Here is an 18,495-nt window from a genome sequence, read left to right on the forward strand (position 1 = left end):
ATGCATGTGCCACAAGATTCGATGTGACAGTTACTATGTAAAATTTTTTGGCAACTAAACGGGGCCTAAGTTAGATGCACGCATGCCACCACGTCAGGAGTTAGAAACAATTCCTGGACAGGTAAAACCTGCCCCGAGCAGGATTATCTGGCGCCGCAGAAGTATTTTGCGCTAGGAAGCTTTCTGATGTAGTGACACCTATGATCTGTGACTTAACCACCCTGTGTAGTAAGCAACATGTCTGAACTGAACTCTGAACCCGATTTTTTTTTATTTTTTTAGCCCTTTTTTTAAAAGTTTTTCACAAATATACATTTGGAAATATGTTTTTAAAATCTACATCCTTATCTCAGCGTCAACGATGATGCCGAGCTTACACATCTCGGCGCTAAAGGATTTAAGTCTAGGTTAGGGGCTATGTCAACATTAAAATAGAGCTGGAGGTGACATGACATCTCCAGGCTGAGTTTGGCGCCATCCTGGCTTCGAGCGGCTTCTGTTGACATAGCCCCTCCCTTCCCTCCCGCTCGCACAACCGCGGTCAAATTAGACACTAATTGCCAAATACAAACGAAACTAATTGCTAAATACAAACGAAACTGCTATAGTAGCCGCTGTGGTTGTGCGAGCGGGAGGGAAGGGCGGGCAATAGAAGGCCGTGGATGTGTAAGCTCGGATGTATTTGGCAATTAGTGTCTAATTTGGCAATTAGTCCATAATTAGACACTAATTGCCAAATACAAACGAAACTGCTATAGTAGCCAAAACCCAAAATTTTTTGGATCTAAACGCGGCCTAAATCTCGGAGCAAATCAGAACTACTACAATCGCTCACTGAAAATGGTAAATTGGACTATTTTGGAACCTTGTCTTTATCCTTCAGGTGAATATGATCATTATTTTTGTTCAGGCAAAATTGTATTAGTAGCTCTGATTTGTGTTAGTGCTTCTGTTAGTAAATTAGCACATGTGAAATAAGGCAGGATAGCGTTTGTGTTAGTGTTGTCAGTGGTTACCTTGTTTAACCATGCATCTCACTAGCTTGGTGGTTGTTGACATGATCATGTGCCGTAGGACTGCCTGTATTTGATCTGCAGCTTGTGTTTGGTTTTAGCTGTTGTTCTTATTTGCTCCCTTTTACTGTCAGCACTTGACATAATTAGATAGTCCTACTGTCGATGTAGAAAGTGACCAACAGGTAAATATTTATAGTTTTGCCATACGTTGTGATTGGAGGTGGCCTAACACTCAATGACACATGGTTTATACTGGTTCAGGCAACGTGTCCTACGTCCAGTTTGAGTCGGTCGGTGACTTTATTCCTGAGCCCAGGTGCTCAAAGTTTGCAGTGAGGTTACAAACGAAAAGGAGAAAGATGGAGAGTATAAGAGGTCCGGTCGGACTCCAGTCGGAAGGGCCGAGAGCGACAGGAGCTCTGCTATGAGCTAAGTGTTCAAACGTGTGCTTGAGGTGCGAACCTGGTGGTTCTATGATTGTGAACTAGTGAACTTGATCGATCTAATGAATCTGGAAGGACTTGGATGAACCTAGATTAACTAAGTCTCTTGGGAGAGAGCGCATCCCCTTTTATAAATGAAGGGGATGGCCTTACAAGTGAGAGGGAGAGAGTACGCATGCTTCTAAACCTTGCTACCCATGCCGGTGGGTACATGATGATGGTAGGCGCCCACAATACTGTTGGACGTCGAATGCACATGAGAGGTTGCGTCGTTTTGTTCGGGTATGGCAGATGTCGGTACTTGCTATACTGTTGATGCCCAGAGGCATGTGAGGGGTTTCACCATATTCACTCGGTACGGTAAATGCCGGCGCTCACAACACTGTCGATGCCCAGAGACATGTGGGGGGAGCCTTAGTTACACTGCTTTCCCTGTCTGATCGGTTAAGGACCGTTCATTGCATAAGATTCTAGACAAGTCACAGACTTATTATCCTGAGCACATACTTGTGTATGGGCGCTTGGAAGACTTGTTGCTCTCTTGTCGTGGATTCGGCTCTTTCTGGACCAACTGTCAGGGTTTTATTTTGGTGGAGGAGGTCCTTGCACCGCACTGAGTCCGGGACTCAGGGGTGGGGGCTTGGAGTCCTAGTTTAGACGGGGACCTGGACACCCGGTATAGGAGAGTGATGGGTTGGTCCTGCTTGTGCCTGGGGTACAAGCGGGACGTGTGTTTTCGGGGTACCCAGCTGGGGGCATTGATTCACGAATCGTCGGGCGATCCGGTACGGCTTGTCTATGGTTTAGCATCGTAGTAAGAACTGAAGATGAAAGATGGAAGATGGAGAAAGGAAATCTGATTGCTTACCACCTGCTTGAAAGTAGTACAGGTGCTTATATAGAATGGTTAGTTAATGAACCAATATGGCTATTAATAAAAAAAATCAAATATAAGGACACATGCTTAGTAATGCTTCCTGCAAAGGCCACCCACAAGCCAGATAGCCTTGCATATCCTTGGAGTCTTTTCTTTCCTCCTGTTGGGTAAGTCTTGCTGAGTACAATTGAGTATTCAGGGTTTTATTTCCCCTGTTGCAGGTGACAGGTGGATGCAAAAGCTGACTCTTGTGTGTGGACTCCTCCTGGTGGGCTCAGCGAGGATTCCTTTACGCCGCGATCATAGTTGTTATTTATAACTCTTACCAATTGTTTTTATAAATGAAAGTTGCATAACCTATTGTCATAGTTGTTATATATCAATACTTCAACATGTCATGAATAGATATTTATTTCCGCTGTAATTCGGATCACATATTTATGTTTCGCTGTCCAATTGAATTATTCATAACTCTGATAATATGATTTCATTCCGCTGTCATAACAATAAATATTATACTCTAATGTTGTATTAAAAGTGATGTAAGAATTGGTTAAGAATGATGTAAGTTTTATTCTCTCATTTGTGACCCTGATGGCAAAAATGTGGATTTTCGGGTTCTCCCCTGGGGTGTGCTCGACAGAGCCGAGTAATTTAGTGTTCTTCCTCGAGTGCTTAGTGTCTAATAGAAGACAAGCACTCCTGTGAGGCATTAGATTAGGCGGTTCTGTCACAGGTGGTATCAGAGCGCAAATAAGGAAATAAGGCTTTGAAAACCTTTTTAAAACTAAAATTTGACAACAAATTCCTTTCAAAAAGTTAGGACGGTCACATGCGATGTTATATAAGTAGCCCTATTACTATGGTTATGTATCCATGATAGATGGCACTCTGCTGACTTAGCTAGGCTTAATCAATTTTTCTGCAGGTACACTGACTTGAGCATAGTTCGATAATATCGACTAGCTACAGGGAGAGAACGGTGTGCCAAAAATCTAAGAACGGTTGCCCTATATGTGGCAACAGTGCGAGGACGTATAGGACGTGCATTCATGCATATCCCGTTTATGCATTGTAGCGCTCGTATTGCTGGTAGATACGCCATCCATAGGTGTCACGCGCATCGTATTGTGCATGACTAACTCGTTCCTATTCTAGAGTTAGGTCTGCACTATGGCTTCGTGTTTTGCGTTCGCCCATGGTTCGCATCGGTCGTGACCCACGTCTCCTCGTACCCCTTTCTGCGCTCTTGTCGGACCCTTGCCCTGTAGTCGTACTAGTCAGTAATGGATCGCACGTCGCTCGTCTCAAACGCATGGAATTTGGTCGATTCGTCGTAGTGATCTCGTGCGGGAACCCTGGCGAACCGCGCCAGGACCACTGAACGTTCCGCCTTTATAAGTAGAGCCTAGCTTAGCCATTGGTACCACCACTCGGCGCACTTTAGCTCGCTTAGCTTTTCCTTGAGTCAGCTTTTCGCTCCGCCCTCCTTGCAACCACCGCCAGAGATGGCAGGAGCCTGGGTTAGTACCTACTGCCTGAATGTTGAGGGTTTTCCTAGAATCTTGTATGCCACCTTGCAAAAGCTCGGATTCAAGGATCGTCCTGAGTATGAGGGCCGTGAGTATGAGGAGCATGGCACCGAGCGGTGTGAGGTTACCGTCTATCGGGAAGAGTGAGGAGTTCTCCGACCTCACTAAAGCCTAGAGTGTGACCGCAACCGGGTCTCGCTTTGTCGACACCTACCAGGTTGTGGCCCATAAAGCCTTGCAGTACCTCTACCAGATCTATGAGGAGCCCATTGCCCGTACCCCCATGCGGTTCTTTCCTCCTTTGGACAAGAATCGGCGGGCATAGAGGGCCCGCATGGAGGCTTTGCAAGGACGAGATGTGCAAGAGGATAGTCCCACCGTGGTGCACTTGACCACGTACCTGCTCGCTCTGGATGAGCAGTACGACCATCAAGCCTTGGAACTAGGGGCGTGCCTTTGGCGCATCGAGGAAGCCGAGATCTTCAACCGGATGCTTCAGGTGTAGCTCATCGAAGCACATGCCAGCGCTGTAGCTGCTGAGAGCCGAGAGGCTTCCATGGAGGAAGCTCTAAAGGAGGCCGAAGATCGGCATGCTCATCAGCTGCGGGTGGCCTATCTTGTCACCAGGGCCAAGCGGAGGACGTTGGCTACTAAAAGTCAGGATGCCCCGATCTTGGAAGGGATCCCTATCCACCCGCCAGAGAGAAGAACCAGTATTGCAGCACCGCCAACACCTCCACCCTCGGAAGTGTCAGAAGAAGAGCCCTTGGTTCCTCTCGCTCAGCCATTGCCCCGAGAAGATGTAGCTTAGTTGCCTTGGAATGTTGTACTCATAGTAGTAGTGTTTTTTAGTCACTGTCCTTCATATTGTACTCTTGCTGTAGTTGTCATCCGTAGTGTTGAGGTCGCCCGACCATAGGTGAATGCAGTGTCGTGCATGGGAGCCTGAACGTCTGTATGTTGTACCCATATAAGATCGTGGAACATGCATTTTGTTTATTTCGCTGTGTTTATTGCGTTCATCTACCTTAAGATTCGTTAGGTGTGCTTAGAGTTTTCAAGTGCGATATTAAGCGAGTTGCAAGAGAAGTTGCCATTCAGATGCCAGCAAATCAGTCGTGATTGGATGTTATAGTACACTATATCGACTAATTGTGGATGTCCCAATAGAACACTTGAATTTTTTTAAAACAAATCCGTCATTGGATTTGAATTTCTTGTCCCTTGTTGTGAAGGGAACCCTTGTGGTTTGAATCTTTCCTTGCAATACTCCCCTTATTTTGTGGTCTATGACCCCACCGCCTTCATGGCGTGTAAGTTGGTAGTAGTTGCCTAGTTAATAGCTTATGATGCCGCGACGACACCGAGGGCTCCCTGTGGAATAGCTGCCACATGGTGACGCTGCTCGACACGCGCTGGTATTGAGGTTGTTGACCAAATACCTTTACCAAGTTACACCGCCATACCACTTTTGCTATAAATTTTCTCCTTGGAAATATTTGGGTGTTCAAACGGCAAATCCACCACGGGTTGATGCAGAAGTATTCTCTCAAGGTAAACAAGAGATGGTTTTGAAGGAAGAAAGTATGTCATGGTCTTAGTCTACATGGAAGACGGATGTGGTCAAGTAAAGGAAGGAAAAAGAAGAGTAGTAAGGAAGGTTAACCGTGGGTAGTCGTAAAAAGTCTGAGTAGACGTCATGTCCCAAGCCCTGTGTTTAGTTGACCACGCTACGCATGTTGGGTCATTTTGTCACGTGCCCTACGAACGTTGTCTGTATTGGGTCCTTAGTTTCCCATTTTCGCGTGGCCGCAGCATGGTGCCGCACTCGCCGTCCTTGTGCACTATGCGCTTTTCCTTTTCCTAGCATCCGGTCGGCTCTCTACCCCGCACCGTCGTTCTCCATACCGGATCCCCCCATTTCCCCTTCCTTTTCTTTCTTCTTTTGGTGACACGACCGCCCGCATGCCTGCCTTGTCGAGCAGACCCCTTCTCCTCTCCTTTATTTCCCCCCCTCTGCCGCTCGCGTAGGAAGCGCACCATGTCCGATCTTATCTCCATGGCATGAAGCGTCTGTGTATCCCATCCACTCCGCCTCCACTTCTGGTGTGTTGCTCCCCACCTCCGTTTATCTCTATAAAATCCCCTTGGTCCGTGCTCTTCTTCTTCATCCCCATTCCTCTCACATTCACAGCAGAGCTACGAAATTCAGTCGATGTTGTAAAGCTAGGTTCGTCAGTTTGAGGTGAGGATGTGATCTGAGAAGAAGAAGAAAGGATCCGGTTCATCGAAGAAGTTCAAGTTCCCTTTTGGGTAGTTAATCTTAGGGTTCACGATGTTTTACTTCTCAGTCGACTATTTCTGGATCTGTTGGTGCTACGCCATGTTTTGGATAATCATCTTCTTGTTGTTTCTCCATTGTCCTCGTCTATCCTGACTTCTGGAGTAGGTCTTGGTTGTACTAAGTTGTTCTTAACCATGTATCCCTAGATCCCGTGTGGTTTAGTACTCGAAGTCGTGTAATCTTTCGTGTAATTCCTGATCTACGGAATGTAATCGCGTTTCCCCTCTTTTGGTTAGTGCTTCGAATCTCGGGATGAGATTCTTTTTAAGGGGGGTTGGTTGTAACACCCTGGTGTTACAAGCGTGTTTAGCACCGTGATTTAGGCCTAATTTTTTTTTCTGAAACGAGTTTCTCAGGTTTTTAATTTAAAACGTACTTGAGGCAATAAGCAAATCCTGTGTGGCTTAGTTTCGTGGACTCGAATAAACGCTCAAGTTAAATTTCGCAGTGCGTAGAAATAATTGGGGTGTCAAACGACGATGCTAGAGAACGGTTTGTTCTGTTAGATTAAGTATGAAAAACAACTTTTATAAATAAAATAAAATCTATTAATAGTTAGAACGATATATATATATAAATATATACTCGTGGTTTATTTTGATAAGCACGAACGGACGAGAGCGAGCGCAGTAGCTTCGTTTATTTTTTCTGACGTACAACGTACTCGTTGATTGGCATTTATTACCGTCACGTCTCTGCCCTATGGCGTGTCCGTTTGCTTGGCCCGGTCGTGTTCCCGCTCCGCTAAACGTTACCGTTCGACTGCCGGTTTCGTCGCATCATCGCTGCGGCACCATCAATGCCTTTGTTTGTCGCTGCTCGCTGTCCTGGCCCTTTGCTTTTCCTTCTCTTTCTGCCTTGATTTCTTGCTCCAGATAAACTTACATGAGCTGACACTCGACTGCACATTTCGGTGTATATATATATACACCCGACTGCCTTGGTTTCTCAGCGGTCAGCACTGCCAGCACTTTTCGGTGTGTGTGTGTATATATATATATATATATATTAATTAGAACGTGACTTGACTTAAGCTTTCTAGATGATTGTTGTCACGTGTAGATTGGTGAAAGCCTCCAGCCATTGTTGGAGTCAGATCATGGGAAAATAGATTACCTGCAAGGGAAAATTTTCCATGTGCATGATTTGATGACGTAGTATATGCATATATACATGCAATCCAAAGTAAGTATGATTATTTTAATCGTTATGAGCAAGCAGAGCGTAGGCTTATCTGCTTGCTTGTTCGTCGGTGTGGCAGGAGACCATCGACTGCGGTACGCCATCTCAGGACTTGATCGTTGTATATATATATATATATATATACACACACACATATACATACATCTGCCGAGCACCCAAGTGCGCCAGCGTCATCTCTCTCCGCCTTGATACCTCTGCTGCCCCTGTCGGCCTCTGTCTCTGGTCACTTTTCCAGGCCGAGTTAGGCCGTGCCAGACTGGCTCTCACTTCCTCCTCGTGCTTGTCTCTGCTGCTGCTGCTGCCTTCATTATCTCTACACTGCCCCGCGTACTGGAAGTTGGCCGCGAGCTGCTTTCTCTCTTTTCTATTGATGTTGTCATGTACGACTTTTCCTTGCCTTTCTCCTTGTTCTCCACGCCCTGCCATATGCGCTTGTCTGCGGCCTCCTACCCCAGCTTCTTGAGGAAGCCAGGCCGATGCTCGCCTTGCTCACCATATCCCACGGTCTCTCCTTGCTCCACCTCCGCGTCTCGCACCCGTGCGTCCCGCACCGGTGTCCCAACTCCGCTCGCGACCAGCCGAGCCGCAGCGCCCCGCCGATGCTGGCCCATTTCCGCGAGCGAGCGCGCCTGCGTTCCTTGGTCTGCGCTGCTGCCGCACCCCGCCAGGGTCGCCTCGTGGTCATCCGTGCTGGTGAAGCGCTCCTGCCTGGCTACACCATCGGTGCCAGTCATCCCCGCACGCGCTGCTCTGCCACCCGACCAGCGCCGTTGCATGTTGACGCCGCCGTCCACGCGCAACCTCAGCCCATGCTGGTCTACTGCTCCGGCGTTTCCTCTCCAGCGCAGCTCCACCTGCCGGGCCGCAGCGCACCGCCGATCCGCCCACGCCAAGCTCGGCCACCACCTCCACGTCTGCACCTAGCCGCTGTTGCCTCCTCTGCACCGTCTACCGCGCCTCGCTCGGGACCACAGCCGCTTCCACCACCCTATCGTGCGTGAGCACGCCATGGCCGGCCGGTGCTCCTCCCTGACGATGCTCTGTTCTCAGATTGAAGACGAGGTGAGAAGTCCAAGAAGAATGTTATACGGGGTTTTATTTGCGAAATACATGACTTAAAGGAATAGTGTTGTGGTCCGGTGGCCGGATTAGGCAGAAGTCCAAGGGCTTATTCACATAATAGACCGCCGCTGCCCTGTTCTGGCCGCATGGGCCAGCGTTGCTGGGCCATCCACGTTCGCCCACCTGGGCCGGCCTCATGCCGCCTGGCTGGGTCGTCGCTGTGCGCTAGGCCGCGCGCAGCTGCTTACCACCTGGGCCGTTCACACCCGCGTGGGCTGGCTGCTCACCCGCCTGGGCCAGACTACCGCCGCGCGCACTGCGCATCTGCTGGGCCAAATAGGTCGCGCTGGCCCACTTAGCTTTATAAAGCATTTGTTAATTTCGTTTCGTAAGTAAACTTGTAAAATCTGTAGTAAATCATAGAAAAATCATAAAAATGTCAAACTAGTTTTGTTGAGTCTATAAAATCAGGATCTACTTGTTAGTATAATTTGTTCACCTAGTTTTAAGATGGTTCCAGGGTTGCTCTAATTGATTTAGAATGCTTAATATTATGAAAATATAGACTTGTAGGAATTGTTATGGTAAATTGGTAATAGGGTTGGGTCTGAAATATTTACAGTAGGTTCCTAGCAATATTAGGTACTCACTGTAATTTTTGTAGCTCCAGAATAATTAGTTTACTAGAGTAGTTAGTGATGTCCTATTACGAATAAAGATTAAATTGATAGAATTGGATAAAGAAACAACTTAGGTTTGGGTAACTAAAATAATTGTTGGGAAATGATGCCTTATCCGACAACGTGTATATGTAGCCTAAGTACGGTCATCGTTAGAACTAGCCCGTTAACTTGAGAGACGTACGTCATATTTTACGAGTCACGATTGTAGTTGATTAATTACATATTTGCATTTACATCACATGCATATCATATAGGTACGATGATAGGTCAACGGATCGATCGAAGGATGATTGGGAATCCGAAGATGGTGTAATGGCATTCTCTCTAGGAGATGATGCAATGGGCTTTCTATCCAGATGATTGTGGATGCTCTGAAGATGCAGATACTAACTTTTTAATATATATCTTACCCAGATAAGCCCTGGTGCATAACCCCTACTTTCTGCAGTTTAAATTATAATTGTGCATTAAGTTTTAAGGAGTTGGATGAAACCCACTTGCATATATATCTTTATCCTATGAGTCTTACTAGTATGACAGGATCATGTAGAATGCTATGCTATAGGACTCCGGTAGAAGTCGAGTGATTGCCTGTCACTCGCGAGAGATAGGAAATATACTACTGTATTATTATCACTTAGAAAATATAAATGATGGAAAGGAAATTGATGATCGGGCAGGGATATTGTTTGGGTATTGGTGGGTGTAAGAGGTTGTGTCGCCGTGGACATGGGGCATAGCTTAGTTGCACTGCTTTCCTTGTCTGGTCGGTTAAGGACCGCTCGTTGCATAAGATTCTAGACAAGTCACAGACTTATTATCCCGAGCACATACTTGTGTATGGGCGCTTGGAAGACTTGTTGCTCTCTTGTCGTGGATCCGACTCTTTCTGGACCGACTGTCAGGGTTTTATTTTGGTGGAGGAGGTCCTTGCACCGCACTGAGTCCGGGACTCAGGGGCGGGGGCTTGGAGTCCTAGTTTGGACGGGGACCTGGACACCCGGGACAAGAGAGTGATGGGTTGGTCCTGCTTGTGCCTAGGGTACAAGTGGGGCGTGTGTTTTTGGGGTACCCAGCTGGGGGCATTGATTCACAAATCGTCGGGCGATCCAGTATGGCTTGTCTACGGTTTAGCATCATAGTAAGAACTGAAGATGAAAGATGGAAGATGGAGAAAGGAAATATGATTGCTTACCACCTGCTTGAAAGTAGTACAGGTGCTTATATAGAATGGTTAGTTAATGAACCAATGCGGCTATTAATAAAAAAATCGAATATAAGGATGCACACTTAGTAATGCTTCATACAAAGGCCACCCACAAGCCAGATAGCCTTGCATATCCTTGGAGTCTTTTCTTTCCTCCTGTTGGGTAAGTCTTGCTGAGTACAATTGAGTACTCAGGGTTTTATTCCCCATGTTGCAGGTGACAGGTGGATGCAAAAGCTGACTCTTATGTGTGGACTCCTCCTGGTGGGCTCAGCGAGGATTTCTTTACGCTGCGATCGTAGTTGTTACTTATAACTCTCACCAATTGTTTTTATAAATGAAAGTTGCATAACCTATTGTCATAGTTGTTATATATCAATACTTCAACATGTCATGAATAGATATTTATTTCTGCTATAATTCTGATCACATGTTTATGTTCCGCTGTCTAATTAAATTATTCATAACTCTTGTCGGTACCATAAAACGGGGTACCCCGAGCGTACACAAAAATAGTCACTTAAACCCCATCAACAACAAAGCCAGAAGATAAGCCGTGGGTTAACCACCGGCCCCGTCCAAGCCCACTAGCTCTCCGCCTCGCCTTAGGCCTCGCACGGGAGGTCTCGACGCCCTGACGAATCTCCGCCTCGTGCGAGGCCTCTTGCGGGAGGCCTCGACAAGGAGCCCAATCTCCGTCTCGCCTGAGGCCCCGTGCGTACAGCCTCGAATGAGACAGTGATTCTCCATATTGCTCGAGGCTGGCTTGGCAATAACCCATCGCTCCCGCCTCGACCAGTCTTCCCAACAGCGCGTCATGTCCCATTAATGCGTCAACCACCCCCGCAATCTCAGCTGGACGACGGCTCGACACCACGGAGTGGCCGACGGGACAAGGAGTCACATCAATGCCATACCGGCTAGGACAAGGCACGGCGGGGATTACCGGCCACTGTGTTCTAGCGCTATGCCCATGATCAGCGCCTGCACTACACTGTGCCCCGTAACCCCCACCCCGAAGACACCGCGGCATGGGAAGCCTAGTCCGGGTTATCATCACCTCAGAATTAGCGTACAAGATCAACCGCTCCCTCCGAGCCTCAACACTCTACGTCAGGGCCTCAGCTATCTCGAGATTCACGTCTGTCGAGACCCCCCACGATGGTTCAGCCTAGGCACCAACCGAGCCTCGGCTTCACGCGTAGTCAACCTACAGTGACCCGCACGCCAACCGCCACGCCCACTTCGAGGTAGCCCTAGAGCTCCCACGACGCACAGGATCGGATGTGACCAGCACGTCGCCCCAGTACTTCAAGGACGGACCACTCCGACAACCATGCCACCACAGGAATAGGCTACAGGGCTCGGACATGCCACCTCCATTCGCATGATGCCGTGTAGTTAGCACACGTACTACCCTTATCCCCTTCAACTATAAAAGGAAAGGATCTGGGCCATTTCTAGGGGAGGAACACACGCGCGCACAAGCAACACTCTGTAACACGCACGCTTTCCCGCTGCCTGAGAGCAACATCTCAAGTAGCCCACACCGCTCCACGCTGAGACCTGGGACTAGCTCCCTCTCTCACCCAGCTTGTAACCCCCTACTACAAGCACTCCAGTGCAAGGAATACAAGATCGACCTCTCAGACTGGACATAGGGCACCGATTGCTTGAACCAGTATAAGCCTTGTGTCTCTTTGCATCATCATCTAGGATCGGGAACATGCAGTAGGAATTCACTAGTTGGTTGAGGACCCCCCAGTCTAAAACACTGATAGTTGGCACGCTAGGTAGGGGACTCTGCGTATCAGCTTCGTCATCCCAACAAGTTCCGGATGGTAGACCTCGTACGACCACTACGTCTTGGCATGGTGGTCTGGTTTGGGAGCCTAGAGTTCATGTCTCTAGGGCACGAGTACGACATGGTACTCCTCACACCCCGAGCCCCGCCTGCCGCCGATGACGTCACGCACCCACAGCCCAGGCGCAGGCGGTGCCCGGGCGACCGCTCTCATCGTGCTCGCCAGGCACGACGCGAGTGGAGCCACGCTGACTCCACACGAACACAGGACGACACGCCACGCTCCATCGGTATCCCATGCCAAGCTATTGGCACAAGGTCCCTGGTTGGGGACCTATCTGGCCTGAGCTTGGACAAGGCAGAGACGCCGGTGGCGTGCGGCAATGCCCCGTCACCGAGCTATTCTCCGTCACGTCCTGAGGAGCCGCCTCTGGCAAAGCGGAATCCAGCGATGGCACCATCTCCGTACCCCTTCGGGTTGAGAAATGTCGCCTCCTCCTATGCTTATGCCTACGCTTCCATTCACATGGAGCCCTCAGGACACCACCAATGCTTCGCCCTCGACTTTGGCACCACAACTTCGACTCACTCCCACGCTGACTCCTCGGAGGAGGACGAGGCATGGGCCAGAGCGGATCTCTCCAGGCTTTGTGACCCTAAAGCCATGTGTCATTTCCTAGCCGCAAGTGACTATTGCTTTGGCTACTCCGACTCTGACGATGAAGGTACTTACGATCCCACTCGTGAGTGCTTCCACGTCAGACTTGGGATGCTAAGCATGGGCGATGAGGACGAGGGGGCAGGCAACCATACTCTACTTCATCAGGGAACGGGCGATGCCACACCCTCACGCATTGTCCCACTAGCAGCACAGAACGAGAACCTTACCCTTGGACAACTTTGACGCTCGGACCTGGAGCAGCTCCGTGAGCTTCAGGCCAAGGTCGAACAAGATCGACTCCTTCTACAACAGCTCCAAAACACTCTCGAGCAGGAGCAGCAGGGCCATAGTGATGGCAGAGGAGCTCGGCGGCGGGCTCATGACGTGCACCACCACATCAACAATGATGAAGGGGACGATTGTCCCCCAATCTTCAATCGCGCTAGCCAGAATGTCGCGGCTGCGGCGATGCTAGTGCGCACGATGCCTGAGCCCTCTACCATGGAAAGGCGACGGGTTCACGACGAGCTCTAGGATCTCCTCGAGACCACCGTGGTGCAGTAGGCCGAGAGTTCCACCTCCCGGCGGCACGGAGCCGCCTCGAACCTCTCCTCGACACCGCATCGGTAGGATAGGGAGGCCTTGGTTTGTCCCGAGCCCGCTTGGGCGCCAATAGCCCATGGGGTCCCCTTGCGGCTCGACTGCCTCGACAACCAACGCGAGGTGTAGGGAGACCATGAGGTGGTCAGCAGGCGACGACGCCATGACAATGAGGGGCCCGCCCGAGGCTACCATCCACACCGAGGTGGCCGTTATGACAGTGAGGAGGACCGCAGTCCTTCTCTTGAACCACCTAGTCCTTGGGTCTTCAGTAGAGCCATCCGCGCTTCTCATTTCCTGGCCCGGTTTCGACAACTAGCCAACCTCATGAAGTATAGTGACGAGACCAATCCCAAACTCTAGCTTGCCGTTTACCATCTGGCTTGTTAGCTAGGTGGCATGGACGATGACTTGCTCATCATCCACAACCTCCCCTTGCTCTTGTCAGACTCGGTGTGAGCCTAGCTCGAGCACCTTCCTCCCTCATAGATCCACGACTGGCGCGACTTAGTTAGGATCTTCGTTAGGAATTTCTAGGGCACATATGTGCGCCCCGGAAACTCCTGGAACCTTAAGAGCTGTCGCCAGAAACTGGACGAGTCTCTCCGAGACTTCATCCGGTGCTTCTCTAAATAGTGCACCGAGTTGCCCAGCGTTGGCGACTCAGAAATCATCCAAGCTTTCCTCTCCGGCACCACCTACCGAGACTTGGTCCGAGAGTTAGGCCGGAACGTGCTACGATCGACTACCGCGCTCCTCGACATCGCCACCAACTTCGCCTCGGGCAAAGAGGCTGTTGGGGCCATCTTCCCCAAGAACGACGCCAAGGGGAAGCAGAGGGACGAGGCCCCCGAGGCCTCGGTTCCCCACCTCCCCAAAAGAAAGAAAAAGGGTCACTAGGGGAAGCAGGCCGTCCTTGAGGCTGATCTGGTCGCGGCCACAGAATGCAAGAATCCCCGAGACCCTAGGGGCCCTAGACCCTTCGACGACATGCTTAAGAAACCCTACCCTTACCACCAGGGCCCGGTAAAGCATGCCCTCGAGGATTGCTCCATGCTACGGTGTTACTATGCCAGGCTCGGGCTCCCCGACGACGACGCCAAGCAGATAGGCACTGGCGACCAGGACGATGACAAGGACGACGGGTTCCCTGAGGTGCACAACGCCTTCATGATCTTTGGTGGACCCTCGGCGTGCCTTACGGCGCTCTAGCAAAAAAGGGAACGCCGAGAGGTCTTCTCGGTCAAGGTGGCCACTCCCCGATACCTCGACTGGTCTCGGGAGGCGATCACCTTTGATCGAGAGGACCACCCCAACCATGTCCCAAATCTCAGGCAGTACCCGCTCGTTGTCAACCCGATCGTGGGCAACACTCGGCTCACCAAGGTGTTGATGGACAGAGGCAGCGGCCTCAACATCCTCTACGCTAGCACCCTGGAGCTCTTAGAGATCGACCGGTCGAGGCTCCGGGGTGACGCCGCACCTTTCCACGGCATCATGCCAGGGAAACACACGTGACCCCTCGGACGCACCGACCTTCCCGTTTGCTTCGGCACCCCCTCCAACTACCGCAAGGAGGTCCTTACCTTCGAGGTGGTCAGATTTAGGGGAACCTACCACAACATCCTGGGGTGGCCATGCTACGCCAAGTTCATGGCAATCCCTAACTACACCTACCTCAAGCTCAAGATGCCAGGTCCCAACAGCATCATCACGATTGAGTCCACATACAAACATGCATACGACTACGACGTCGAGTGCATCAAGTACGCCAAGGCTCTCGTGGAGGCCGAGACCCTCATCGCCAACCTCGACTGACTCAGCGGCGAGGCACCTGACTCCAAGCATTGTGCAGGGGCGTTCGAGCCCGCGGAGGCCATCAAGCTCGTCCTGGTTGACCCCTCCTGCCCCGACGAATGGGCGCTGAGGATCAGTGCCACCCTCGACATCAAATAGGAGGTCATGCTCATCGACTTCCTCCATGCGAATGCCGACATGTTCGCATGGAGTCCCTCGGACATGCTGGGCATACCGAGGGAGGTCACCGAGCACGCCTTGGACATTCGAGCCGTCTCCAGACCGGTGAAGCAACGCCTACACCGATTCGACGAGGAAAAGCATAGGGCCATCGGCGAGGAGGTGCAGAAACTCTTAGCGGCCAGGTTCATCAAGGAAGTGTCCCACCCAGAGTGGTTGGCTAACCCCGTGTTAGTCAAGAAGAAAAATGGGAAATGGAGGATGTGTGTAGACTACACCGGTTTGAATAAAGCCTGTCCAAAAGTCCCCTTCCCATTACCTCGAATCGATCAGATCGTCGACTCCACTGCGAGGTGCGAGACCCTATCTTTCCTTGATGCGTATTGTGGCTACCATCAAATCAAGATGAAAGAGTCCGACCAGCTCACGACTTCTTTCATCACCCCATTCGGCATGTACTGCTACGTGACTATGCCTTTTGGCCTCAGAAACGCAGGGGCCACGTACCAGCAGTGCATGACCTAGGTCTTTGGCGACCACATTGGGTGAATAGTCGAGGCCTATGTGGACGACATCGTGGTCAAGTCTAGAAAGGCTGAGGATCTCATCAACGACCTAAAGATAGCCTTCAAATGCCTTAGAGGGAAGGGCATCAAGCTCAATCCTGAGAAGTGTGTGTTCGGAGGCCCCTGAGGCATGCTCTTGGGATTCATAGTCTTAGAACGTGGCATCGAGGCCAACCCAGAGAAGGTCTCGGCCATGACCAGCATGGGACCAGTCCGAGACCTCAAGGGAGTGCAGAGGGTCATGGGATGCCTTGCGGCCCTGAGTCGCTTCATCTCGTGCCTCGACGAAAAAGGCTTGCCTCTGTACCACCTCTTGAGAAAATCTGAACGCTTTTCTTGGACCCCCGAGGCTGAAGAAGCCCTCGCCAAGCTCAAAGCACTGCTCACCAATCCTCCCGTCCTAGTACCGCCGGCCAGGGACGAGGCCCTCTTACTCTACGTCGCCGCAACGACCCAAGTGGTCAGCGCTGCCGTAGTAGTAGAGAGGCAGGAAGAGGGGCATGCCCTACCCATCCAACGACCTATCTACTTCATCAGCGAAGTGCTCTTCGAGACCAAAACATGATACCCCCACATCCAGAAGTTGATCTACGCCATAGTCTTGGCCCAGCGCAAGCTGCGTCACTACTTCGAGTCTCACCCAGTGACCGTGGTGTCATCCTTTCCCTTGGGAGAGATAATCCATAACCGGGAGGCCTCGGGTAGGATAGCCAAGTGGGCTGTCAAGCTCATGGGGGAAGCCCTAACCTTTGCGCCTCAGAAGGCAATAAAGTCTCAGGTCTTGGCCGATTTTGTAGCAGAGTGGACCGACACCCAGCTGCCACCAGCTCAAATTCAGACGGAGTGCTGGACTAGGTACTTCGATGTGTCCCTGATGAAGACCAGGGCAGGCATGGGTCTGCTCTTCATCTCGCCCCTTAGAGTACACATGCGCTACATGGTGTGGCTCCATTTCGCCGCCTCCAACAATGTAGCCAAGTATGAGGCCCTCATCAACGGCTTGTAGATCGCCATCGAACTTGGAGTACGGTGTCTCAACATCCGGGGCAACTCATAGCTCGTCGTCGATCAAGTCATGAAGGAGTCAAACTGCCTCGACCCCAAAATGGAGGCGTACTGCATGTTGGTACGTCGCCTAGAAGACAAGTTTGACGGTCTCGAGCTCAACCACATCGCGCAGAAATACAACAAGGCCACAGATGAACTGACAAAGATGGCCTCGGCATGGGCTCCGGCCCCCCCGAACGTCTTTGCCAGGGACCTCCACAAGCCTTCCATTGATTATGCCTCGGCAGCAGAAGAGGGCCCACCAGCTAAAACCACCACGGGGCTCGGCGCCCCCTCCACTGCCGAGACTCTTTCGACCAAGCCCGAGGTCATGGAAGTTAACACTGGGCCTCCCCAGACCGACCAGGACATGGACTGGCGAATCCTATTCCTTGATTGGCTTGCTTGGGGAGAGCTTCCTAGCGACAGGACCGAAGCCCGATGACTTGCGCGACAAGCCAAAACTTACGTCCTCTGCAATGGTGAATTATACAGGCGAAGTCCCTCCGGTGTCCTCCAACGATGCATCATTACCGAGGCAGGTCAAGCCCTACTTTGGGACTTGCATGCAGGGGCCTGCGGGCACCATGCGGTGCCTCGGACGCTCATCGGAAACGCCTTCCGCCAAGGGTTCTACTGGCCGACGGCAGTTGCCAACGCCACCAAGTTAGTACGCTCCTGCGAGGGATGCCAGTACTATGCACGGCAGACACATCTCCCAGCCCAGGCCCTCCAAACCATTCCCATTACATGGCCATTTGTCGTATGGGGGCTTGACATGGTCGGGCCTCTGCAAAAGGCCCTCGGGGGCTACACCCATCTACTAGTAGCAATCGATAAGTTCTCCAAATGGATCGAGGCTCATCCGATCAATCGAATCAAATCCGAGCAAGCAGTGCTGTTCTTCACTAACATTATCCACAAGTTTGGGGTCCCTAACACCATCATCACCGACAACGGGACATAGTTCACTGGCAAAAAATTCTTGACCTTCTGTGACGACCACCACATCCATATGGCCTGGTCGGCTGTAGGACACCCAAGGACCAACGGCCAAGTAGAACGTGCCAACGGCATGATCCTACAAGGCCTCAAGCCAAGAATTTACAACCGGTTGAAGAAGTTTGGCAAGAAATGGCTCACCGAACTCCCATTGGTCATCTGGAGCCTGAGGAACACTCCAAGCCGAGCCACGAGGTTCACACCTTTCTTCCTGGTCTATGGAGCCAAGGCCATCCTCCCCACTGACTTGGAATATGGTTCCCCGAGGCTACAGGCCTACAACAAGCAAAGCAACCACACCACCCACGAGGACGCCCTCGACCAACTGGAGGAAGCCCAAGACATCGCGCTGCTGCACTCGGCCAAATACTAGTAAGCCCTATGGTGCTTTCAAACCCAGCGCATTCAAAGCCGAGACTTGAAGGTAGGCGACCTGGTGTTGAGGCTGACACAGACCAACAAGGGCCACCA

General features: G+C 50.9%; 1 long non-coding RNA gene across 1 annotated transcript in view; it reads left to right on the plus strand.

The window, feature by feature from the left end:
- The first annotated feature begins 797 nt into the window (after positions 1-797).
- The window catches only part of LOC136453373 (uncharacterized), a 50,342-nt gene continuing 32,644 nt past the window's right edge, over positions 798-18,495 (plus strand). The window contains exon 1 of the long non-coding RNA XR_010759019.1: positions 798-843. This is a non-coding gene — a long non-coding RNA (uncharacterized lncRNA). The remainder of the gene's footprint in view (positions 844-18,495) is intronic.

Source organism: Miscanthus floridulus, chromosome 5, assembly GCF_019320115.1.
Source record: "Miscanthus floridulus cultivar M001 chromosome 5, ASM1932011v1, whole genome shotgun sequence".
Lineage (NCBI taxonomy): Eukaryota > Viridiplantae > Streptophyta > Magnoliopsida > Poales > Poaceae > Miscanthus > Miscanthus floridulus.